The sequence below is a fragment of the Cibotium barometz genome, chromosome 13 (assembly GCF_041138505.1).
Source record: "Cibotium barometz isolate CiBa-2024 chromosome 13, ASM4113850v1, whole genome shotgun sequence".
In the NCBI taxonomy this organism is placed as follows: Eukaryota; Viridiplantae; Streptophyta; class Polypodiopsida; order Cyatheales; family Cibotiaceae; genus Cibotium; species Cibotium barometz.
In genome coordinates, this window is record NC_141058.1 from 28,807,201 (window position 1) to 28,825,648 (window position 18,448).

General features: G+C 50.0%; 1 protein-coding gene across 1 annotated transcript in view; it reads right to left on the reverse strand.

Annotated features, from left to right (window-relative positions):
- Positions 1 to 18,448, reverse strand: part of LOC147632571 (protein CASP) — a 30,847-nt gene that overhangs the window by 4,261 nt on the left and 8,138 nt on the right. The window lies entirely within an intron of this gene.

An 18,448-nucleotide genomic window follows, 5' to 3' on the forward strand; every position in this document is an offset into this window, starting at 1 on the left:
GTATCCAATGTCGAAATATAGTTCCATAGTTTTTTCCTCACCAAGTTTGTTCTCTCTCTCTCTCTCTCTCTCTCTCTCTCTCTCTCTCTCTCTCTCTCTCTCCGCAGTGGATAGGCAGATCTGCACAACAGTTTACATATAGTGGTGAGCCCGTGGAGCATGTGACCTCTTATGTATACCTTGGGATCACTTTTACAGGACCACGTTTCTCTATGCGGAAGGCAGCCGAAACCAGATTGATGCACGGCTATGCAGCTTTGGGCTCACTTGAGAGGCAGTGCTCACAGATACAGTTTCAGGAGCCGAGGACAAAGCTCTGGCTATTTGACACACTAGTCACACATGCACTACTATATGGAGCTCCCATCGGGGGTTCTAGTTTATACCACAGGAGGAGACGGAGGGAGGAGCCAGCTGAGATAGGCACAAAGGATGTATATGATGGGTGGAAGCCGATGGAGAGGCCGCTAGTGATGATGATCTCATGCATGATTAGAAGTAAGCCATCAATGCCACACAAGATCGTGCAGACGGAGATAGGGCTGCACCGATTGTGACACAGGCTATTTTCCAGACAGTGACGTACTAGCACAGATTATGGGAGCTCCCGCCAGACAGATACCCCAGGCTCGCCCTAGAGTCCTTGAGCCAATTGGAACTAGATGGAGACACGCAATGTTGGTATGCCTCGGTGAGCACTTGGTTTGGTATGCATGGCATGCAGATGGAGGAACTCCCTCCGTTCTAGTGCAGCATAGAGGCGTCTTCCTTTTCTCTTAACCGCACAGAGCTGAACAAGGTCATCAAGGACATGGTGAGACTGGATACTCAAAGGACATGGCACCCACCCATCCAGCCACTTGGGACGAAGATGGCCTTTTACAAGGACCATTTTCTTTGCCTAATAGAGAACGGCTTCATCACACGCCCGCATGGACACACATCTATCATTTGGGGGGCGATGTGTGATTGGAAAAATCTGCACATCATCCCATCAGTTGAGAGTGGAGACAGCTAGATATGGGCCGGGGCCAACTTCGCCAGAGGACAGGATATGTCAGCTTTTTCACACATAGGCTGAGACAGAGGCCCACTATGTATGAAGATGCCCAGTATACTATGAGATTAGGGGGAGATTTCACTACCTCTTCCAAGATGGATTTGGACCACTTTCCAAGATCATGGATTTCCCAGACCAGAGATGCTTGGGGATTTTCCGCCTGGTGCTTCGCAGACACAGGGAGTCCTTTTTGTGGCCCAGACAAGCGGTACCCGTCAAAGGACTAGTACAGAGAACTCTCATCGACTTCTTCCAGATCAAAGTGATGAGGGTAGATTCACCCACTACACCCAACCTTCACGTTGATGCAAGAGCTTGGTCGAGAGAAGTGACACTAGATAGAGCCATTGAGCTATGCAGAGTCCGGCACCCCCCACCCTGTGGTCCCCACCCACGCCCGTGTCACTACAAGAGGATCAGTGTTATGAGACTGACAGGAAACACTATAAGGTAAGACTAGAAAAGATTATTTATATGTAAAAGGTTTGCATATAAATAAGGTTCAAGGAATTTCAAATTGCAAATACCTAAAGCAATGGTTAATAGGCATCAAGGTCAATGTAAAAGAGATGTAGATGGTGCGTAAGGGAAGCTCAAACGCCATAGAAGTAGGCGCCTCCTTCTAGGGGGAGTTGAGAAGGCATTGGATAGTGAATGTAACATGCAGTGAAAGTATTCGTATTGGAGGATCCTGTCACACAAATGCTCACACCGTCTTTTGTATTCTGAGTTCCGTGAGTTTAGCGCCCCCTATCCTGTTACCGAGATCGTATTTGCTTTATTATCTTTGAAGAGACTGACGGTGTGAATGACGATAAGCCAAACGCAAGACCTCTGAAGACCGAGAGTTGGGCTGAACTCTACACAACTGTAGAAGCACTAATGATGTCCAATCTCGAGCCTATGCACTCTTCCCAATGGAATGAGGGAGGGATGCAAAGCTAGGGCTGAGAGAGAGGCTGTTTGGGACTGTTCTAGACTGTGTATGAATGCTGTAAATGAGTATGAATGCTGTGTAGTAAATATTGTGATAAATACTAGATGATATCTGGGGGTTCTGCAATGGTCTAGATGCAATGAATGAATGATATGCAATATGCAGAATGCTTTCTAATGCAAACCCTAAGGTTTCTACTGACTTTACATGCATGAATGTGTCTCTTCAAGTGGGTTAAGGAACTTGGATTGACTGACTGACTTGCTATGGCTGAGAATGACCTACGTAGCTCGTGCCTAACTTATCCTGCACTGAGGATTACAATGGGGTCACGGCGTACGACAAATATCATCTTGAAAGGTACTAATACTGATACAATGTTGCACTGATGATGATGAGCCAGTTTGTCACCATGCATTACAGTGCAGAGTGCATGTGACAATGAAAGGACCATGCCTAGTCATTGAAAGGTCAAGGGATTGAAGTTGAAAGGTCATGCATCACCTAGGCCTATATAACCATGTGTTTAGGGTCCATTTGGAATATGGTTGGGTGGAGGATCAAAGTTCTAGTCTTACAAGTCCTCAAGCTTATGATGCAAGGAGCATTACAATTAGAGCCATCATCTCCCACCACCATAAGACTTTCTCTCGTCGGCCTAGCTTTACTATATTGGGTGCCATGTTGCAACGTCCTATGCAAGATATTTTAGGGTGATATGAGAGCTAGACACTTTTTGTTTTGGGATCAGATCTGACATTTCAGCTCTTGTTACTTTCTTTGATTTTTATTTTTAGTATCCATGATGATGTATTTCACGGACACGATGTAACATTTTGGTCTCATAGGTCATTTTGGCCTTTTGTAGATGTTAATACAACTTTCTTTCTCTCTCTCTCTCTCTCTCTCTCTCTCTCTCTGTGTGTGTGCTAGGGCCAAGGTGGAGATTGTGAGTTCTTACGTGTATCTTGGGGTAGCCTTCACAAGGCCACTTTACAAGATGAGGCCAACTGTAGATGCCAAACTAATAGAGGGCATGCAGCACTGACTAGGTTTTGGAGAGTGTTGCATGCGCAGGAGCCTTGCTGTACAGGGTATTGATCCATAGCCCTAAGCCTAATTAAGAACAAGATGTTGAATAAACATGATTAAGGCAGAGGAGAGAGAAGAAGAGAAAGATTGGTGTCAGGGTTTTTGTGTATTTAATATGGTACAAAAAGGTTGTTGAAAAGCTTGTACATGATTGAGCCCTTGGCCAGCCCCAAAGGGGTTGATAAAATGAGGAATGACTAACTTGCTATGACTGAATTATGACTTCATGTATTTATATATGCTTGGAGTGCTGGTCGACCAACAGTAGGTGCTGTTGGTCGGGTTTGGACATACATTATTCTGATTTTATTGCATAAAATGCTACACATACTGTATTGCCTGCCCACTTTGATTGGCCTTCACACCAGGTGCTACCCTGCTTGCTACTACGGTCCTAGATGGCTGTCGACAAGCTGTCTACAGGCAGCCAACAGGAGTCCCATGTTGTAAATGCTGATGATGATGGTGCTAATGCTGATGGTTCTGCTGATGATGATGGTGGTGCTAATGCTACTGATGATGGTATGCTGCTACTTCAAACGATACTAATGGTAATGAAGATAATGCTACTGATACTAATAATGCCCTAAATGCTGACTTAAACAGGGATTCCACTGTTCATGCTGAGGATTAGCCATGGGCATGGGTGTGCACGTGACATCCCCTCCTGCTAAACTAGATGAGGGGTGGACACTCTGTCATCCTTCTACCCTGGACTACTACCCTTAAACTTCTACTTCTGGACTCTGACTTTGATTGAACACCTTCTACTCCTGATCTCCACTTCCAAGTCTTGCTAAAGAACTGAGCATCTATTCCACTAATGTCCCCATGCCTGCTATCCCTTGCCCTTAACAGAGCGGTGGGTCACCTGCCAGAACTGATCATGCCTGTTGCTAGGTCTTTCGAACTGATCTGAGAGCTTAACGATGTACTGGTTATGCCTACATACCCTCAGGGAATGCTTCCTCTAGCTTTGCCTATTTTGCAGTCCACTCCATCTGCTACCCTGTTGCATCGGAGAAGATCATGCAAGCCAAAATTTTTAGAGTTGAACAGACAATCAGAACATGTACTAGGGCGAGAAAGTACAGTAATTGACGTACCTGTCAAAGACAACTGGTTAGCTGCCTTTGGCTTGGGTTCTGCATTGGTCTTAGTACAGTAACTGACGTACCTGTCAAAGACAACTGGTTAGCTGCCTTTGGCTTGGATCCTGCGTTGGTCTTTGCACCCTTTTGCTTCGGGCACTCGTTGCGCATGTGTCCTTTTTCTTCGCAGATGAAACAACGTCCCTCCTTCTTGAGCTTCAAAGCCTTAAGGAGTCATTTCTTCTTCGCTGGTGTTGAACTTGAATTCTTCGAAGGTTGGTCCGAAGACTTTTTTTTTTTTCCCGAGAAAAGATCCTTTCATTAGTTATATAAAGAACGCCCGTAGGGCTACAAAAAATCGCTCCTGCTCATAAGAGAGACAGAGCAGTGAGTACAGCATGGCAGCCCGGGAGACTCTCCCTAGGTGCTGCAGAATACAAGCATCAGTACAAAGGACTGAGAGGCTAAATCATACAATAGGGGGGGGGAAGAGCCAAACCGGTGGCCTGTAGTGCCAACGGGGGGATCCCGTGTGTAAGGTGTAGAAGGGGCCACAGCGCCAAGTGGTGTGAAAGGCCTGGCGCCGTAAGATCGCCTCGTCCGAGTCACGGACGCGGTCGTACTGTCCTCGTAGGGTGTGGATCAACTCCTGCCAAATCCCCCGTACTGTCTCTGCTGGTGGCTCCAATCTCCCCTCAAAGGCCGTAAAGCAACGGGCCCTCCAGGTGAACCAGATGGTGAGGCTACTGAGGAGCTCCCATCGTAAATCCCTCTCCTGTGTCCAGCTGGCGAACGAGAAATCCGGTGTGCCGGAACCACGCGAGGCTGGCCCCTAATAAATCTGATGGCCTGACTGCCCTGCTCCATCTCATAGCCCATAGCAGGCCCTGACGAAGTCGACCAAGCAGTGGCACCCCACGTAAACATACCCTCTGGAGAGAGGGGAGCCAGAATACGCAGCATCCGCAGCCAAATCTGCTGCGCCTGAGGGCAATCCCAAAGGCAATGTCTCTGTGTCTCCAGAGGGTGGCCGCATCGGACGCAGGCCGCCGGAAGACCGCTGTAAACAAGCCAAGTGCCAACTGCTGAGCCCCTGTGGTGGGCGACCAGCCACTGAAAAGTCGAGATCCTGCGGGCCTGTCGACTAGCCCAGAGCCGAGCCCAAAAATCCTCCAAGAACTCCTGTGAAAGTCCCTGTAGCCGCCAAGGCCCCGCTGCCGCTGGAGACACCGTCCTCCTCGCCGTCAAGATATGCCGTCCCAGCCGAACAGTATACTGGAAAAAGGTAATCTCTGTGGCCTCAAGGGATGCATAAGGATCATGCCACTCGTACTCCCCGGGGTCCCACTGTAGCCGGGCCAAGGGGCGCGCTGCATATGCCCATATGCGCCAATCCGAGAGTACATCAGCAGGGTCGGGGTCAATATGCCACTTTCGAGAAGCGGCGACCACTACCCGAATCCTCTGAAAAGTGCACTGTGCAACCAAAGGCGACTCCACCTCCACTCGCTGGAGTCTGCCCTCATCCTGAATCTCATAGTAGAGGCAACTGCCATCCTCAGTGCAAGCTCTGACCGCAATCAGGATCTCGAACTGAGTAAAGGCTCCCATCCACCGGGGGGCCACTGGCTCGAGAGGCATGAACCACTCCTCTGTAAGTGCCTCCTGGATATCATCCCTCATAATCAACCCCCCTCTGAAGTGACTCAGCCTCTCCACCTGAATCTCCCCTGGGAGACTGCAGAAGGCCTGCCAGTCTCCAAAGCTACGAGCGGGGCCTGCCGCTAAAGGCCCCCAGGCTAGACGAGGCCGAGAACCCAGCATATGACCCTGCTCTGTGCGAACCACAGGGCTCCAGATGAGCGGCTGTCTGGCCCGCTCCTCAACACAAGAAGGAGGTCGCTGAGAGAGCCCCGGTCTCAGCAGCTCCCAAGCTCTCAGGATACTCAAAGCAAATCTGTCCTCCCATCCTCTACTGAGGCCTGTCCTCCTCATCTCTATGAAGATCCAGCGAATCTCTGGTGCCCAAGTGCCCCATGTTGGGGGCGCCCGAGCCTGCAGCCGCTGCAAGAGGAGCTCTTTCCAAGGCTCAGCGCCTGGAAGCAACCCCCGAACAATAAGCTTCCCCAATAAGGCTCTACTCTGATCGACTGGATCTATAATGCCCAAACCTCCCTGAGCCAGCGGAAGTGTAATAACTGCCCATGCAACCTTTGTCCGAACTGGTTGACCGTCCCGCCCAGACCACAAAAAGTTCCTAAGCAGCCTCTGTACCTGGCTGATGCAAGAGCTCGAGAAGATCCAGCAAGACGTAATGTACCACATGGTCGCTAACAGCACCTGATTTGCCACCACCACCCTCCCGGCCAAGGATAGTCGAGCTGTACTCCAATACAAAAGCTTCTTCCGAATGCTCAGAAGAAGCGGGGCAATCTGCTGCTCAGGTGACAAATCCAGGCCAATCTGGCATCCCAAATACCGCACTGCTGTGCCTGGAGGGATCCATCTAAAACCGGGGTCCGGGCTCCATGCCGGAGTAGGAGCACTACTGATCCAAAAGACCACTGTCTTGCGCCAATTGATCAATGCTCCCGAGGCTGCACTAAAAACCTGGAGCGACTGCTCTGCCCGAAGAAGATTGGCCTCTTGGCCATGCAAAAATAAGCCCGTGTCGTCTGCAAACTTAGCATCAAGCAGGTCCTCCCCCCGGACTGGGAGCTGGAGTCCTCTCAAACCAACCTCCTCTGCCGTCAAATACATGCTCATAGCCTCCGCAAAGAAGAGAAAAAGAAAAGGAGCAAGGGAACACCCCTGACGGACTGATCTGGTCAACTCAAAACTCGGCCCCCGTCCTCCTGCAATCAACACCTGGCTGCGAGCTGTGGAATACAGAGCGGGTCCGAAGACTTTTCTTCAGTCGTGTTAGCCATTGGTGCAGAGAACTTTCTTTTGTGCTTGTTCCCCTGCTCGGTAACGGGTTTAGACTTGGAAGAGACCATTGTATCATCATAGATACGAGCTGAATGAATGGCCTCGTCCAAAGTTTTGCATTTCTTATTTTTAACTTGTAAACGGTATGAGTCTGGTAAACCGGCTACGAAGAACTCCAAAAGAGTAGTGGCATCCATCTTTGTAGCTTTCATCTGCAAGTCCCTAAACTTCTGGAGGTAGACCTCATAAGTGAGGTGCTGTGAGGTTATGGTCAAAACTGTAAACCGGGCAACAACATCATAATCATCCTCTTTCTTGAGGAATTCCTTCTTGAAGACGTCTTCAAATTGTGGCCAAGTCATTGGCTTAGGGTTGAGTTCCTTCCACCAAAGCAAAGCTTTGCCTGAGAGGAAACCTGCTGCTAACTGGATCTTTTTTCCATCATCATATGGATGAAACTGAAAATGGACTTGCCACTTATGTAGCCAAGTGTCCACGATCTCCTTGGTACACTGCTTTTGCTCGCCCCCGAACTGTTCCGGAGTAATGTTAGGGCCTAAAGCAGAGGCCAAGGTATCCATACCCGAAAGAGTAGATAGGGTAGTGGTCAAAAGAGAGATGGAGTTCTGCAAAGCTTGCATCTGTGCGGCAATTTGTGTCTGATGTTCTGAAGAAGAAGCTTCGAGAGCTACTTTGAACTCTTGGAAATCTGATTTGGACACATAATCCAAAAAGATCGGCGTCGGTATCTTCCATAGCCTGCAAGCCTTCACGTTCGACAAGGGGCTCCAACTCGGATTCTTGGGTTGACATCGTGAAGAGGGCAAGTGGAGAGAAAATTCGATCTCGCACAAGATAAGTGCGAGAGAACTTGAGAGCTTGAGAGCTTGAGAACTTGAAAACTTGAGAGATATGTGGCAAGAAGTCCACTTAAGGGGTTTATATAATCTTCCCCAAAACCAACTTGAGCTTTTGCTTTTGTGTTTTTTTTTTCTTTTATATATATATATATACATATATATATACTATTTTCTTTAAAAAAACTTTTAAACCTTAGGGAGCCTTTAAACTCTCTTTTTTTTTAAATTAATCTAAAAAAAACAAAAGTAAACTGAAGTTGGCGTAAATGCTTTTATTGGTTTTTTTTTCTCCCCCCCTCCTAGATTTAGCGCTGCCGGTGCCTGCGTTGCTGCCGTCGCCCACCTGGCTACCGTTGTATACTTTCCTACCGGCGCCACCTTCGCTCAGGCGTCCAGGGCCGCCTGCGCCAGCCTATGCCTAGGCTTGGCCACCTGCGCAGGCCTGGCCGCTTGCGTAGGTCTGGGCGCCTGCCTGCGTAGGTCTGGGCACCTGCCAGCATGGCCACCTACATAAGCCTGGCCCGCTTCTTTCGACATGCTTTTCATGAATACATATCTGGTGATAGCCAGTACGTAAATCTATCTTCGTGAAATATTTCGCTCCTGCTAAACGGTCAATCAGGTCATCTAATCTAGGGAGAGAATAACGGTTCTTAATTGTCAGCTTGTTCAATCTCTTGTAATCTATACACATTCTCTAGGTGTTGTCCTTTCTCCTAAGCAACACAAGTGCACCCCAAGGTGATTTACTTGGACGGATCTGATAATCTTCGAGTTGTTTAGCCAACTTATCTTCCTCAGCTTGGCTCATCCTGTAAGGTAGAATATTGACAGAATGGGCACCAGAGATCATGTCAATACGATGATCTACTGCCCTTTCAGGTGGTAAACCCGATGGCAGTTCCTTAGGAAATACATCTTGAAACGAATCAAGTATCTTCTGTAATTCTTTGCTTTCAAACACACTTAATTCATTGACATCCATGGAAGGTATGAGAAATGAAGAAAGTGGAATCAATACACAATGGAAAGCGGTATACAAAGAAGAATCCATTATATTTCCAAAATCAACTGTATTTACAAGAGGTCCCTGAGAGGGATGTATACAATCATCTAAAATACTATACTGGGTGTTCCTATGCTGAAAAGAGAAAATATGACTAGACCAATCTATCTGGACTTAAAGAGTCTTAAACCACGCAATCCCTAATAACAAGTCTACATTTTCTAGGTGCATAACATAGCATTCCAGAGTATCTTTGTAGTCCACCTTTCGATCCCATACTTGCCTTCCCGTAGGTAGGCATATCTCATAGGTATGATCGCTGGGTGTCGTATCAAGACTCAATTTCTGCACAAGTTTGTAGTTAACAAAGTTGTGTGAGCTGCCAGGGTCTAGAAGAAAATTGTGCCCAAGTTGTTGGCTTAGGGTTCAGTTCCTTCCACCAAAGCAAAGCTTTGCCTGAGAGGAAACCTGCTGCTAATTGGATCTTTTTTCCATCATCATATGGATGAAACTAAAAATGGACCTGCCACTTATGTAGCCATGTGTCCACGATCTCGTTGGTACGTTGCTTTTGCTCGCCCCCGAACGGTTCCGGAGTAATGTTGGGGCCTAAAGCAGAGGCCAAGGTATTCATACCCGAACAAGTAGAGAGGGTAGTGGTCAAGAGAGAGATGGAGTTCTGCAAAGCTTGCATCTGGGCGACGATTTGTGTCTGACGTTCCGAAGAAGAAGCTTCGAGAGCTACTTTGAACTCTTGGAAAAATCAGATTTTGACACATAATCGTCAAAAAGATCGACATCGGTAGCCGGCAAGCCTTCGCGTTCGACAAGGGGCTCCAACTCCGATTCTTGGATCGACATCTTGAAGAGGACAAGCGAAGAGAAATTTCGATCGTTGCACAATAAAAGTGCGAGGGAACTTGAGAGCTTGAGAGCTTGAAAACTTCAGAGATGTGTGGCAAGAAGCCCACTTAAGGGGTTTATATAACGTTCCCCAAAAGCAACTTGAGCTTTTGCTTTTGTGTTTATATATATATATATATATATATATATATATATATATTCTGCTTTCTTTAAAAAAAACACAACTTTAAACCTTAGAGGGAACCTTTAAACTCTTTTTTTAAAAAAAAGTTTAATCTAAAAAAAGCAAAAGCGCCCAAATCGGCAAATGCTTTTCTGGATTTTTTTTTCTCTTCCCTCTTGGATTTATCGTTGCTGGCGCCTGCTTTGCTGTCGTCGGCCACCTGGCTGCCATCCACGCGTTCCTGCCGGTGCCGCCTATGCTCAGGCGTCCAGGGTGGCCTCCGTCGGCCTGCGCCTAGGCTTGGCTGCCTGCACAGGCCGGCCGCCTGGCTGCATAGGCCCAGACGCCTGCTAGTCTGGTTGCCTGGCTGCGTAGGCCTAGGCGCCCGCCTTTCTGACCACCTAACTGCCGGTAGCCCACGTCCAGCACACCAACGCCCACCAGCTTTCACACCTCTCGCACGCTCTCTCTCTCACACTCAACAAAAAAAACGAACATGCTTTTTTTTTTCTGTTTTCTCACGACTTGTTCATGAGACTGCACAAGCATCTTCAGCCTTCTTCTTGCAAAGCAAACAACCCTACCATCTACCTCCACCCTCATCACGGGTTTCTTTGATGATGACAAAGCACATACTATCTGAAAAAACAGCAGCACGCATAAACAAAACAGCAAGCTTCTTGAACGCATACCTTTCTTCGACCTCATCTTCTCTACCTACCGACTTGCTCGTTCACGAGGCATGCTCTGATACCACTGTCCAATCCCCACTGGATCTCCTCGTGGAACACTCCTGGTACAAGACTCGAAACCTGCAAACAAACCAAACAAACAAGAAGGGGGTGCAGGCCTAACTCACCTCCCAACCATGACAGCCGTGGGCAAGCCCACAATCTTGGCTGTCCTCACACCGAGCCACAAGCTGAGCTAACTAGGTTGACATACCGACCAATCCCCACCTTGTGACGTCCCATACCGCCACGAAGCTACCCTCGCGGGCCTCGAGATTGCTGCCGGCCTCGGCTGCGTAAAGCAAGTGCACGTCTGCACTAGATACAGGCTCCAGACCATAGAGCTCTCACAAATCTCGCGAGACTCTATATGACTAATGACTAGATCCAGGCTCCAGACCATAGAGCTCTCACAAATCTCGCGAGACTCTATATGACTAATGACTAACCTTGGCCACCCTTTTATAGGCTCTTGGCCGGTCATCGGGCGTCCACACTTGGACGCTCGCCCGTCCATACTTGGGTGCCCGCACGTTAGTCTATCCCTAACTCAGCTCGTTAATGTGCCTGCCTAGCTCCAAGCTTCCCCAAACCTCGAAGCTAGTCTTGTGTGCGTGTAGCACAACGGTAGATACACACTGTGCACAAGACATGTATGCTGGCCGACAGGTGTCTGGTGCTAGCCGACTGGAGGGAGCTGGTCGTGGGCAATTGTAGATGCTGTCGGCTGTTTTTTAGCAGGCCGACTGGCTGCCTGGGGCCATATAAAGTGGCCCCTTGCCCCCCACACTCTACACATTGTATTCCAGGATTTTCTTGTGTATATAGCAGAGTTATACGCTTCTCTCTCTCTCTCTCTCTCTCTCTCTCTCATTTCTACGTTTTTCTCCTGTGCACTTGCTCTAGGTGTTTTCAGATCTTTTCTTTATCTCCGCTGCATATTCTGACACAACTTTCAAGAATGAAACTTAGAAAAATCATGAGTCGTGACATGGACAAGAGGGAAGAGTCAAGGCTGACCTAGCAAAATGGAAAGCAATATGGTCATGGAAGAAGAAGTGAGCCACAGTTGTATCAACCTCTTCCTTCTTCTTAGGATCCCAACTTCCTTCAAGTATACTCTGTCGTCGTCGCACGGATGTGAGCATCATAAAGGAACCTACACCATGTGGTCGTGGTGTAGACGTGGTAGATACACCCCCTGACCCTGAAACAGACCCCTCGGGCGGTGTTACAAATGTTGCAGGATCCACAGCCCATGTGCCAGCTTTGCAGCCCTCAAAGCCTCATGCCCGACAATGTGCTCAAGAAGCTCCCTTCTCTTCTCCAATGTGATTCCCATGCAAAATCGAACCTCGTGCCCGGACTCATGCATAAGGTGGGTTCCCACTTTGTCTGACCCACTCGTCCACCCATAGGGGCAAAGCGTGCAAGACCACTAGCGTGAACCTCCACTTCCAAGGCGGTTGGCATTAACCTCTTCCCACCATGACCAACCATTATAGACCAAAAGATTCTTCTCTGACATCATTGCTTATGTCACATCACACAGAAATATCTAGATATTATTGTGACCCCTCTCAAAGGTGGTTCACACACACACATAAACACACATATAAATGAGTATTTACACCCTTTTTAGGGATGTACACATACTATCACATAGACCAGGCTTTAGAAGCCTTTCACACACAAGTAAGACCTTGATTCCCAACAATCCCCCCCCTCAAGGGATTACCTCACTACTATGTCAAGGATAAATCTAGGCTCATGGTTTCTCATGCCAGTTCTTTTTTTGGGGGGGGTCAAGGATAAATCACATGGCTCTAGTATCACATGCCAATTATGGGATCCGATGGGTAGAGTACACAGGATCAGGTCACAAACTCAAAACAACTCATATCTAAATAGTACACAACACATAATTGAACAGTACACAGCAACAGCTTGGACTTTAATAAGCCCAAACATACTTACAAAGACAACATGCACAAATTTGACACACATACTTACTCGCTTGTCTTGGTGAGTTCGAGAGTCCAAGATGACTCTCCACACGTTTCACATGACACAGCGTGCTCATATAGGCCACAAATACAAAACATATAACATTTTTTACACAAATTTGTCGAAGCCATGATATGATTTGACTCTGGGAAGGTCTTAACAAAGGAATTAAGGCTTACTGAGGCTTTAAGGCTTTAATACCTATGTGGTACACCAAATACCTACGCGGCAACAGACTGCCAACGCACAACATCAAGTCGGCGACAACGGGCTGGTTGCATAGCAGGGCAGTGTTCGGGTTTAGCAGACGATGCTAGCAACTACGTCAGCACAGTAGATTCTTCATGGGTTGTGCATTGGATTGAGGTGCAAAAGGGCAACGTATACGTGATGAACATCAAGGAACCATGCTTCGATATCAATTCTAGAAAATAGAAGTGCAGAAGGTCAAAGTTTACACAATCGACAGCTATGGAGGGTCAAAGATATAAGCCATGGCTAGTTTGTTGAAGCAATCGACAGTGAGAGTGAAGAGAGAGAAACACAAGCTAGAGAACATGACTAAATGATATGACTTGTATTAGATATATTTCTACCTGCCGCCAACATCTAGCAAGCCATCCACCAACTGGTCTCGGAAAGCCCGCCACAACGCATCCACATTCAAGTGGCCAAAACGGAAGTACCACAAGTCACCGATATGAGTGCATGTTAGAGAAGAGAGTGCTGAGAGTTTGTAGATACCGTTCTCCACTCCGCCTTCCCATACAACCTGGTCTGTTTCTCTGTCTTGTAGAGCAACAAAATGCTCCTCAAACTCCACCCGGAAGCCAGTCTTGCAAACCTCATGCACTGACAACAGATGAAAACCAAGTGCGGGGACGTAAAGAACATGAGAGAAATGCTTCCTCCCTTTGCCATCATGAATGATCTCCATCTTGCCCTCACTGTGAATCAGTATAGTGGAATTGTGGTCAATGAAAATGCGACCTCACTGTCGTTTAAGATCCTATAAAAACTCTCGAGGAGGAGTCATGTGCCTAGAAGCACCACTATCGAGAATCCACTCCTGAGTATCCCTGGCAGTGAAACCAATTGCCTCCTCACTCAAAGAAGATAAAGCATCTCTGTCCAAAATCTCCAAGTGCACAAATGCTAGAGTCTTTGCAACTGAAGCTGAAGAATCAGCACTCTTCATGGTACTCTGCTTAGGACATTTTCTCCAATAGTGGCCTAATAGTGGCCTTTCTCGCCACAATCGTTCCAGGTCCGCTCGGCCTTCAATTTATCACCGTCTGAGTCGGGCTTCTTCTCAGAAGACTTCTCCGATGAAGACTTCCCTTTGCCCTTATTGTTGTTGTTGTTACGGCCTTTTGCTCGCTAGCCAGTCAAGGCCTCAGAACCTCTGCCCAATGGAGGATTCGTAAAACGCTCTTCCTGGTCCAAGACCAAAGGCACAAGCTCCTCCCATGTGATGGTGTTGAGCCGGCCACTGGTGATCAAAGGAGTAAAATACTAAGTACTGAAAGGGCAAATGAGACAACAAAGTGATAGCCATGTCCTCTGAAGATATCTCCTTCCCAGCTTGAAGAACCTCCTATTGAAGAGCCTATAACTTGTTGATGTGCTCTCGCATCGTCGAAAATGCTGCCAAATCCCTCTAGCCAGCGTCATATGTTTTATATGATTAATCACTTGCGGTGTGCAATTAAGGAAGATGAAAGAACGCACATGGGCATTGGCATGATCCCACAACTGTGCCTGAGCCTCCTTTTTTTTTTTTTTTTGGAAAAACGATCCTTCTATTAGTTAATGAGAAAACGCCATATGGCTACAAAGCTCACCTCGCAAGGAGGGATAAAAAACACAATGAACACCTGAGCTCCCCCCCGTGGCTGGCCGCTCTCTGGGGGGGGCTACCTAGTAGTACATGAGGGAGGTGAGAAAAGCCAAACTGGCGGCCTATAGTGCCAAGTGACATCCTCGTCCCTCGCGGTGAGGAAAGGGCCAGGCTGCCAAGTGCGGAGGAAAGCCTTGCGGCGCCCTCTCATGCGATCCGAGTCGCCCTGGAGTTTCCCCCAGTGTCCTCTCAAGGTGTGAATGATGTCCACCCAGAGGGCCTGTATGACCTCCGCCGGTGGAGTCGCCTGGTGGTCAATGGCCTCCTTGCATCGGGCTCTCCATATGTGCCAAGCCGTCATGCTGCTGATCATCTCCCATCTCTGCCCGACCCCCTCCTGAGAGGCTGCCAAAGAGAAGTCTGGCGTCGGAACCACCGCCATCGCCCTATCAGAGACCTGGATGGTCACACTGCCAGGGACGTCCTCATATCCAAGTGCAGGGCCGCTGTCCGTGGCCCAAGCCACCGCACCCCACGTCACCAACATCTCACCTGGTGAGCCTGCAAAAACCATCCTGAGAGCGCGCTGCCAGACCTGCTGTGCCTGTGGGCAATCCCATAAGCAGTGCCGCTGTGTCTCCTGTGCATGGCCGCACCGAGGGTAGGACGCTGGGTGTCTGCCAAAAGCTAGCCAAGCCCCCACAGCCAATCCTCTATGCGCTGTGAGCCAGAGAAAAAGCGTCACCTTCCGGGGCCGGAAACTGGCCCAAAAGCGCTGCCAGAAGTCCCTAAGAAAGGCGGGGGAGAGCCCCTGTCGCCGCCAATGCTCGGCCGCTGCCGGGGTGCTCGCTATCCTGTGTCTCTGAATCCGCCGCCCCAGCCTCGCTGTGTACTGAAAAAAGGGGATGGCAAGGCTGGTAGGGGCCGAGTAGGGATCTCGCCAAAACCACTCACCTGGGTCCCACTGAAGGCGAATAAGAGGCCTGCTGTTCCAAGCCCATAATCTCCAAGAACAGTCCTCCCCTATCGAGGCCGGTGAGGGGTCTACATGCCACTGCCTCTGATGGAAGCCGACCACCCGTACCCTCTGAAGAATGCAACCCTGGAGCCCATCCAAATCTAGTCGTGTCCTCTGAAGCTGGCCACCCTCTCCCACCTCGAAAGTGAGTGGGGTGACTCTCTCCGCTGTGCCGCAGACCGCTAGAAGGATCTCATGCCGAGTAAAGACACCCATCCACTGTGGAGGTGGAGGGTCCGGTACTCGGGTCCGCCACTCCCGGGGGATGGCCGCCTCAATGTCCTGTCTCATCAACTCTTTGCCCCTCATCCCACTGAGCCTCCTCTCCTGAGCCTCTGGAGGCAGCTCCTGAAAGCATATCCAGTCATCTAGGGACTGGGCCGGGCCAGAGCTCAACGGGCCCCACGACACGTGAGACCGCGAGCCAACCATATGGCCACTGGGAAGTCGAATCAAGGGGTTCCAGATCAATGGCTGCCTCAGGCGCTCCTCATCGGTGCCCGGGGGAGTCTGGAAGAGGGACGGCCTCAGATGCGCCCAGGCCCTCAGAAGGCTGGCTGCAAAACGCTCCTCGAAGCCGAGGCCCACTCCTCTGGATCGCTGCTTCGTAAAGATCCACCTATTGCTGGGGGTCCAGGGGCCGCTAAGAGAAGGAGTGCGGCTGAGCATCCTGGAAACAAGAAACTCCTTCCACGGCTCATCGCCTGGCAGGAGACCATGAACTACCAACTTGCCAAGCAAAGCTCGGCTTTGGCAAATAGGATCTACAATGCCCAGGCCGCCTCTCTCCCTCGGCTGAGTGATCACAGCCCATGCCACCTTGGCCCGGGCGGGTCGCCCGTCGCCTCCGGACCAAAGAAAGTTCCTGATGAGCCTCTGCACCTGGCCAATGCACGCCCGAGAGAAGGCCCAGCAAGAAGTGATGTACCACATGGTAGCGAGCAGAACCTGGTTGGCCACAACTACTCGGCCCGCCAGAGATAAACGAGCGGTACTCCAATACAGAAGCTTCTTCCAAATGCTCAGAAGAAGGGGGGCTATCTGCTGCTCCGGAGATATATCAATGCCCACATAGCATCCCAAATAACGCACTGTAGTGCCGGGGGGCAGCCACTGAAAACCATCAACTGGCCTCCAAGTCGGGGGGGGCATAGAACTGACCCACAGCCCACACGACTTGTGCCAGTTGATCAAAGCGCCCGAAGCTCTGCAAAACCTGTCCATGGCTGAGGCGAAGCGGTGGAGGTCCTCCTCACCTCCCTGAAGATAGACAGCAGTGTCATCCGCAAACTCCGAGTCTAGGAGCTCCTTCGAGGTGCGGATGGGAAGCTGGAGGCCCCTCAACCCTGTATCCTGTGCCGTCAAGAAGGTGCTCATGGCCTCCGCCACAAAAAGAAAAAGAAAGGGCGCCAAGGGGCACCCCTGCCGCACCGAGCGCGAGAGCTGGAATCTCTCTCCGCACACGCCCTATATCAACACCTGGCTATGAGCCGAAGTGTAGAGTGCAGAGACCCCACGGATCCACTGAGGGGGGAAGCCCATCCTCTCCATAGTGCCTTCCAGGAAGGCCCAATCCACCCGATCATATGCCTTCTTGAAGTCGAGAAGGAGCACCGCCAGATCCTCCTGCCGAAATCTAGCCAAAGCCGTAGCCTCCCAGAAAGAGAAAATGTTGCCGCCTGCTGATCGCCTTAGCTAGGACCTTGTAGGCCGTGCCTAGCAAGGTGATCGGTCTCCACTGTCTAATCTCCAGTCTGTCTCCTCCCTCTTTGGGGATCAAGTGAATCAACCCCTCTGCCATGCTGTCCGGCATGACTCCCGTCTCCATAATCTCCTGGAATGCCAATTTGAAGCCCCTATGAAGGAGGCCCCAGTACCTCTGGAAGAAAGCCACTGAGAGACCGTCCTCTCCTGGGCATTTGCCCCGAGGTAATGCCTGAAGAGCCTCCTCCAGTTCCGTATCCGAGAAGGGGGAGAGAAGGGAGTGCTGCAAATGGGCCGGCACAACCGGTCTCGTGAAGCTCCAGACTGCCTCCCTAGCCTCTCTCACCCTGACGTCTGCTGGCTCAACAGAGAGAAGATCCCTGTAAAAATCTGTGGCTATCGCCCGAACCCTGGGTGGATCCACCACAACCTGGCCATCAGCCTGGCGAAGCCGCCTGAGACCCTCTCGTCTGAAGCGAGGCCCAGTCGCCTCAAAGAAATCCCGAGTCACTCTGTCTCCAGCCCGAGTCCAAAAAGAAGCCCGAGCATGGAATCGGAACTCCACCCGCCTCTCCTCGATGGATCTGATCTCAGTGCGAGCTGTCTCCATCTGCTCTGAGATCCAAGGGCTCAGGGGATCTCTCTCCTGGAGTCTCTGGAGGGACGCTAGACTCCTCCGAAGGCTCCTCTCCTGCTCTCTGAAGGCCTCCAGACGGTCCAAGGCAGCCAGTCTGAGCATCCGACTGATCTCCTGCAAGCCACTGGCAAGATCACTGGCTGCCGATCCTCTCCTGAACTGCAGCTCCTGCCAGACCTGCTCAACTCTGATCGCGATCTCAGGCTCCTCTATGAGACAATCTGGAATCCGGACGCTCTGGCCCCGCTCTCCTCTCGTAGGGTCCTCAATCTGGAGAAGCACTGGAAAGTGGTCTGAAAACGAGGAGCCTGCAAGTATGCCCACAGTGCCACCTCTATCACAAGCCCACTCATCAATGTAGAACCTATCGATGCGGGAGAGGTTAACTCCTGTGGCCCGTCTATCCGAGCACGAGAAAGATAGACTCCCCTGCAACCGGCCAAACTCCGGGAGAGTCCACGGATCCTGGCCTCTCACCTGTAGTACAAGCTCCTCCCAGGCAGCGAG